Raw genomic sequence first — 8,659 nt, 5'->3', positions numbered from 1 at the left:
CAAACATACAACCCTTCTTGGGATTTGTAACTGTGTTACTAGGAAAAGTGCGTGGAGTTCTATCAGCAACTTGCTTAGCCAGCTGGCCAATTTGATTCTCCAAATTCCTGATAGAAGCACTCATGTTTTTAGTATTGGCCCTAGTTTCTTCCATGAAGGCATTGGAGTGTTGAGCCATTTGTCCAACTAACCTGTCCAAATCATAAGGTTCCTTGGGTTGGAATGGTGGAGGCTGCAGGTAATTGTTAGAACTATAATCAAGACCACCTCCTTGATCTCTCCTCTGAAAATTGATACTTCCAGAAGGAAAATTCTGATTTCTTGGAGTATTTTGTGGCGGAGGTCTTTGATCATACCAAACGCCATTCACTTGTGCTTGTTGAGGTGAATCAGAAGGCATCAAAGGACATTCATTAGACTCATGATTGTCCTGGCAATATTCACACACAACAGCAGCAGCTTTAGTCTGAACACTAGCAAGCTGCATCTTGTCAAGCCTTGATGTTAAGTTTGCTACCTGCGGAGATAACAAACTGTTTTCAGCAAGCACCACATCATTACCTTCCAGTTGAAGGATACTTCTCTTAGGCTTTGTTGACAACACTTGGTTTTCGTTGGCAGCCATCCTCTCAATAAGCTCAAGAGTCTCGTTTGCTCTCAGAGTTTTAATAGTGCCTCCTGCTGCACCATTCAACACCATCCGAACCTCAGGTTTGCAACCATTGAAGAAGATTCTAACCTGATTACCAGTAGCCAGGTTATACTGAGGACACCTTCTCATCAAATCCTTGAACCGGTTCCATGCTTCACACATTGATTCACCCTCAGATTGAGTGAAACTGGTGATATCATTCACCATCTAGTTGTACTTCTCCATTGAGAAGAACTGAGCAAAGAACTTCTGTGATAAATCATCTCAGGTTGCAATGCTTGATGCAGGCTGTCGTTCCAACCAAGAGCTTTTCCCTTAAGAGCGAAAGGGAACAACCTCAATCAGATTGCATCGTTAGACACCTGGGGATGTTTGGTAGAGTCACATATCATGAAGAATCTGTCAATAAACCTATGAGGATCTTCACTATTCTCTCCTCCAAACTGAGCTCTCTCTACTAATTGAATATGAGAAGACTTGAGCTCCCAATTGTTGACAACATTCGGCTGAACAATACCCGCATTGGGCCTGTTGAACGATGGAGTCAAAATGGTATCCATGAGCGGATTATCCTCTTCATTGTTCCCTGCCATGGTGTGTCCTTCTTCAGAAAGAATTTCTAACTTGTCGAATGCAAGCTTCTGCCGAACAAGTTTTCTGTATCTCTTTTCAGTCTTGGTAATCTCCAAATCAAGTGGAAATTCTGGCTTTTTACCTCGCATACACTCAGAAAAGAGATTAGTAGCACTGTTCAAATATCAAAAATAAAAATAAAATCCAATCTTAAAAATCAAAATTAATTGATATAAGAAATGCCAATCCCCGGCAACGGCGCCAAAAACTTGATGCTCTCCAGCAAGTATACCGATCGCACAAGTAATATAGAAAGTAAGTAGAGTATCGTCTCCACAGGGATTGGGTCGAATATCAATTAATATTCCTTTCAAGAATGGAAGAGTTCAAAAGGGTTTTGTTTGTGACAAATAATGTCGATTTGAATAAAATTAAAAGTAAAGGCTTGTTTTTGTGTTTTTATATTGAACAATAAAAATAAGAATAAGAATGAATTGATTTGTAAAAATGAGAAAAGCATTGTAGCTAGGACACACTCATCATATGACCCCCACTTCTTACTCTGGATTGTTTTACAATATTCAATTATATAATTACTCAGATAAATTACTATCTAGAATTAATTAGTTAAATCCCAATCCCTTGGAAATTTAACCCTTTAACCTCAATTGGAATCATAATCCCTTAGTAACCCCTCAAGAGAATTAAGCAATGAACTCAATAATTTAAGTATCTGCAATTAAATATACATATATTCCTAGCATGCATAGTAATTGTTATCTTACCCCATTTCAAGATGAAAACCCCAATATTCTTATCTGGGGCTCTAACCCTGAAACTATCCTCAACTATTAGATTGATCAAGTCTAACAAAGAAGATATAAAATACGCATAAGGTAAAGATAAAGATAATTATATAAACGAAAAACCATAAATCAATCCATCGTAACAAGGGTTCACACAGGGTTCGTGACCCTAACTACAATAAAGAAGTAAACTAGCCAAACATAATCATGGCTAAAAATCCAATATTCATGAAAACATAAAGTAAAAGAGAAAGAAGAAGAAGAAGAGGAACAAGAATTTCTCTCCGGAGCTCTCCTTCTGACGCACGACGGTCTCCTTAGTTCCCGAATACCTAATTCTGTGTTGAACCTCCTTTTTATAATCTTCTTTTTCATCGTCCAAAATTACCCTTTAGGAAGCATGGTCTGTGATTTCGCAATCTGGCGCTCTTAGCGTCAGATCCACGCCAAGAGTGTGGATGCCTCTGAATGCTGACGCCACTAGCGTGGGTTCCACGCTATCAGCGTGGGAGCAAGAATGGTTTCTGTTAGTATTTGGGTGTCCTAGAGACAATCTTATGATTAAATAAGGACAGAGATGTAGACCTTTTTAATATTGTCGCAAATAAATAAAAGCACTCTTTATCTTGTTTCATAATTATGTCACGATATTAATATTAATATATTATGAATAACTTGATAAACCCCGTGAAATAAAATAGGTATGTCTTGAGTATCTGTGATGAGATCACAATCATGAGGATTCAAGAATATCGGATGTTCATTCCTAATTTTATGTTCCTAGTCTAGAGATACTGAGAATGGGGTCAGTAATCTCGGGTAAGACTAGCACGACTTATCTATTTGTATATGGATACAAGGTATAGACCTCATGTGCTACAGATATGGAGATGTCTTAGCTAAAGTCGTGGGTGGACCTATAAGGGTATAGCTCGCACTGAACAGACCCACAAAGAGACTCTATGAGGAACTCTCATAGAGAGTATCATTAGAGTAGTCTCTTTATATTTGGGTATGTCTTTCCTAAGACCAGAAGTTATTACCTAGACTGTGTTCTAGAAGGCATGCTTTGATTGTGCACCTCGTCTGCCTGAAACATGGAGACTCATAGGTATACTGTTGGGCTTGTCCTGAAAGAACACAAGGCTAGGGTGATAAACTATAGGAATTCGTCAAATCTCTGTGAGAGATTAGGTTATCTGTAAACCGGAGAAATCGGGATGACATTTACAGGGACTCGGGAATCTATGCATAGTAAAAGAGATTATGAGATGATCTGCCTTTAGAGTCTGTAAATTGAAGATTTCCTAATTTCGAATAAAGCTTACCCTAAACCGCAGGGGTTGATACGCTTCCTTACCCTAGGTTTTATGGGAAGGTAACCAAGACGAAAGGAAATATATACGGCAACCAAATATGTTTAATAGGATGATCAAATCATTAATCTAACTAGTTCTGGGGCAACAAAGCATTGCTAGTGCTCTGTGTTGTCATTAGATGGGTTGTGGGCTTATTGGGCCCAAGCCCATTTATGTCAGTGGCTAAGTTAGACCTAATGGGTCACACACAAACACCTAATTGTCTAGATGCTCTAGCATTAAAGTTATTGGGCCTAATAATAGTTATTAGCCCAAGAAGTTGTTTGGAACTCCACCTAAAGGGGTGGAGGGCGCATAGTTCATTGTAATGGGCTTGGATAGTCCAAGACATTACTAATTAATTTAATTAGTTAAATTAATTATCAAACATTTAAATTTTGAATTTTGGAATTTGAAATTTGAATTTTGAATTTGAATTTCGAAATTCGAATTTTGAATTTGAAATTTGAAATCTGAATTTTGAAATTTTGATTTTGAATTTGAATTTTGAAATTTGAATTTTGAAATTTGAAAATTTGAATTTTGAATTTGAATGTTTGAACATTTGAATTTGAATATTTGAATGTTTGAATTCAAATATTTGAATTTGAATTTGAATTGCCTATGAAAGGTTGTTTCATAACAAAAGGATAAGATGAGATCTTGTTGGAACAAATCACTAGTATCATGAGAGAATCTTTTGGACAAGATCCAAGGCCATATATGGCGCTGATTTGGGTTGTTGGTGAGCAAGATTTGCTCATCAAAATCAGCTCCAGAAGATTCAGTCAGTTGGGAGAAAATCTGAGTGAGTTGATTCAAATTTGAATGCAACTACTCAGATGTATCTGGTCACCTTTTTGGGCTATATGGGGCGCACCATATAGCTGATCTTATGTAGATTTCTGATCAGAATTTTGAATAGGTTTTGAACCAATTCTCAAGAGAATATTCTAGGAGCCTATTAGCAATTTTTGAAATAAAACAGCTCCACTTCTCTCTCCTATCTGGCGCCTAATGATCAGATTTTTAGGAGAAAAATCTGATTGGTATTTTATTTTAAATACTCTCCTCTTATGTGCCTAACGGTTCAGTTGTTCCTCCAAGGGTTTTTCTGAAAACCTAGCCTATTCTCTCCTCTCTCCTGCTCCACTTGTGAAGCTTTCACATTGAGAGCTTCACTTTTTCAAAAACTTTCACCTAGCCTCCATCTTCACACATAGAGTGCCTAGCAAGCCTCTTTGTGGTGATCATACGGTGGCTTCACAAAAAGGAGTTCTTGCACCTAGACGAGTGGGTGGTGTGGATCAACGTTAGAGGGTCTGAACCCTTCAGACCGACCTTGATCATCTGGTGATTTCACGAACAAGGTAACATCATGCTTTCCTAAAGCATGATCTTGATGTGCATGTATATTCCGCAAAGAAAAATTTTGTTTTTCCCTCTTGCATGCATCGGCCTTCAAGGCCATCTCGAACTTTCAAGTGGTATCAGAGCCCGGTTGTTTTACCATCGACGGGTGATGGTACCTTGTTTGTGATCATATTTTTCACGGTTAAAATCTCTTTAAAGGTTAAAATTCAATTTTTTATTAATGGATTCTAATTTACAATACTTTAAACGGTTAAAGTTTTCGTTTTTATGAACATGTTATTTCGAATGTCATGTTCATACATCCATTCATATTCATGGTTGTCTTTTTCTTTATAAAAGTTTTAAAAGGAAGCACCTTTTTGAAGGGCGGAGTTCGACCATGAAAGGTGTTTTGAACACCTTGATTTTTCTTATTTTTCTCCATGAATTGTTTCATGAGCATGCAATTAAATTTTTCGAAAATTAGTCTCATATACATGAGTATATGGTTCGGCCATTAAGTGTTGATGGCTATATGCATGATTTAATTTTGTGTTCTTTGAGAAAGAGTCAACAAAATTAGAATTATATTAATTGTTATATAATTCGGCCAATTGAAAAATTAAGAAAATTTTTAAATTTTAAATATGTTTTGATAATTAATTGTTAAATATCAAGACATACGTGAAAAATATATATTATGTGATAAATCTTGTACTTGTGAGTTGATCTTTTATGTGCTTAGGGTAATAGTGCTAGGTTGGTTGCATGAGATGCACCACTAAGTGACAAGGAGTTGTCAACCTAATGTTAAGAAAGGGTATGAGATACCATTGATAAAGATCAATCCATTATTTAAATTAATCTTGCGGTCTCAGACGGGGGTTAAAATAAATAATCGCATTCTTAATCCCACTAAGGTAAATTCTAAAAGTAGAATAACCCTAAGTCAAAAGGAAGGGTCATTGACTTAGATAAAATAGTGGGAGGGGCAAATTAATAAAAGTCTTTAATAATTTGTTTTTACTACATGTCCAAATATTAATTAATTTTTATCTTTACATTTTTCAGTTAATTAGTATGACTAATACACTGTCACTGCGCTCCATACTTGATACGAACAAGCTGATCGGTCCAAATTTTATGGACTGGTATCGGAACCTAAGAATTGTTCTAAGGGCCGAAAAGATTGCTTACGTCCTAGATGCTGAATTACCCGTAGCTCCTAGGGAAGGGGAAGATGGGTTTGCGGAATTTGATTTCGAGGCCCACAAACAGCACATGGATGACAATGTGTTGGCTGTCTGCATCATGTTGGCATCCATGTCGCCTGAACTGCAAAAGCATCATGAGCATATGGATGTTCCCTCTATTGTCTTACATCTCAAGGAGTTGTATGACATTAAAGGCAGGCATGAGAGGTATGAGGCCTCAAGAGAATTGTTCTCTTGCAGGATGTCTGAGAGCATGTCTGTTGGCAGTCATGTTCTTAAGATGATCGGTCTGATTGAGAAGCTAGGAAATCTAGGCTTTATCATGGATGCCGAACTAAGTAATGACTTAGTGCTCACCTCACTTCCACCTTCCTTTAGTCAATTCATCATGAATTACCACATGCATGGGATGCAAGTGAGCTTGCCTGAGTTGTTAAGTATGTTAACAACTGCTGAAGTGTCTATCAAGAAGTATAAAACATAAGCTCTTCTGATTGGTGGGCCTAGCAAGCCCAAGGGTAAGGGTAAGGGGCCTGCTAAAGGTGACTCCCTTAAGCCCAAAGGAAAATCCAAGAAGAAGAAGGGCAACAAGAAGGGTAAGAAAGCATCCAAGGACAAAGGCGATGCTGAGTGCTTCCATTGTGGCAAGAAAGGCCATTGGAAGAGGAACTGTCCAGACTACCTGAAGAGTGTGAAGGACAAGAAGCATGGTGATGCTTCTACCTCAGGTATTTTCATGATTGAGATAAATTATTCATGTACTAATCCTACTTCATGGGTATTGGATACCGATTGTGGTTCTCACATCTGCAATATGTTGCAGGTACTTAGGAGCCCCAGGAGATTGGAGAGGAACGAGGTGGACCTCCGCGTTGGAAATGGAGCAAGGGTTGCTGCTCATTCTATTGGAGAAGCCGACCTCATTTTGCCTACGGGCCTTATTTTGCATTTGAATAAATGTCTTTATGTTCTAAGTATTTCTAGAAACATTATTTCAATTTCTTGTTTAGAACAAGATGGATTTATTTTCAGTATTAAGAATGGTACATTTTCTATCATTATGAATGATATTGTTTATGGTACTGCTACCTTAATAAATGGATTGTATGTTCTGGAAATGGGAACTGAAATGCTCAAAATAGATGTGAATCGACCTAGGATGGATAATCAATCATATCTTTGGCACTGTATACTAGGGCACATAAATGAAACAAGATTGTCTAGGATGCATGCAAATGGATACCTAGATTCCTTGGATTTGGAATCCTATGGACAATGTGAATCTTGTCTAGCTGGGAAAATAACTTGTCACAAGCCCAAGGGGCTAGAAAGTCATAGGGCTAGTGAGTTATTAGAACTCATTCACACTGATGTTTGTGGGCCAATGTCTATAGAGGCTAGAGGAGGATACTCTTATTTCATTACCTTTACTGATGACAAATCAAGATTTGGGTACGTGTACCTAATGAGATATAAATTCGAAGCCTTTGAAAAGTTCAAGGAGTTTAGGAATGAAGTAGAGAAACAGCGTGGCAAGATGATTAAGACATTACGATCAGATTGTGGTCGTGAATATCTGAGCCATGAGTTTTTGGATTATCTGAGAGAAAATGAAATTCTCTCGCAGTTTACTGCACCTTATACACCACACCAAAATGGTGTCTCCGAAAGGAGAAACAGGACCTTGTTAGACATGGTCAGGTCTATGATGAGTGAGGCTCAACTTCCAAAATCATTTTGGGGATATGCCCTTGACACAGCGGCATACCTTCTAAATAGGGTACCGTCAAAATCTGTTCAGACCACACCATATGAGATATGGAATGGTAAGAGACCCAACCTGAGTTACCTCAGGGTATGGGGATCGCCAGCTTATGTCAAAGCGTTGGCATCAGACAAGCTTAGTGCTAAGAGTACTAAATGTCTATTTGTGGGGTATCCCAAAGGTACTAAGGGATACTACTTTTACTCCATGGAAGAACACAAAGTGTTTGTGTCAAAGAATGCTGAGTTCCTAGAGAAGGATTTGATCTCTTAAGGAACCAGTGGGAGTAAGATTGATCTTGAAGAAGTTCAAGAACCACATGAACAGATTGAGGAACCCAAGTCTGCTCCGCAGGCGACGTTCTCCAATGGAGAAGTAAACGCACAACTCCGTAGGTCAACGAGGGGCATCCATCCACCTGAGAGGTATGGGTTTGTGATTGAGAATCAGCAAACCGTCGAGGATGATGAACCAAGTAACTACGAAGAGGCAGTCAAGGATGTTGACTCTTCTAGATGGCTTGAAGCCATGGAATCTGAAATGGATTCGATGTATCAGAACAAGGTATGGACCTTGGTTCCTAAACCGCAAGGAATAGTTCCTATCGGTAATAAATGGGTCTTTAAAAGAAAGACTGATGCAGATGGCAACGTTGAGACCTACAAAGCTAGGTTGGTGGCGAAAGGGTATCGTCAAAGACAAGGAGTTGACTATGATGAAACTTTCTCACCAGTTGCCATGATCAAATCTATAAGGATCATGCTTGCAATAGCAGCATATCACGACTATGAAATTTGGCAAATGGATGTCAAGACCGCCTTCTTGAATGGGTTCTTGAAGGAGGAAGTGTACATGACACAACCTGAAGGCTTTGTAATCAAAGATCAGGAGCATATGGTATGCAAACTTCAAACGTCGATATATGGGCTAAAGCAAGC

General features: G+C 38.3%; 1 non-coding gene across 1 annotated transcript; it reads left to right on the top strand.

Moving 5' to 3' along the window:
- The first annotated feature begins 755 nt into the window (after positions 1-755).
- LOC133311883 (small nucleolar RNA R71) lies at positions 756-861 on the top strand. The gene has a single exon (XR_009751604.1). It is a non-coding gene; the product is annotated as a small nucleolar RNA R71 (small nucleolar RNA).
- Positions 862-8,659: the final 7,798 nt, after the last annotated feature.

The sequence above is a fragment of the Gastrolobium bilobum genome, unplaced genomic scaffold, assembly GCF_033153095.1.
Source record: "Gastrolobium bilobum isolate Gb01-03AN ecotype WA unplaced genomic scaffold, APGP_CSIRO_Gbil_v1 utg102494, whole genome shotgun sequence".
Taxonomy (NCBI): Eukaryota; Viridiplantae; Streptophyta; class Magnoliopsida; order Fabales; family Fabaceae; genus Gastrolobium; species Gastrolobium bilobum.
This window is presented reverse-complemented; position numbering and strand designations above follow the sequence as displayed.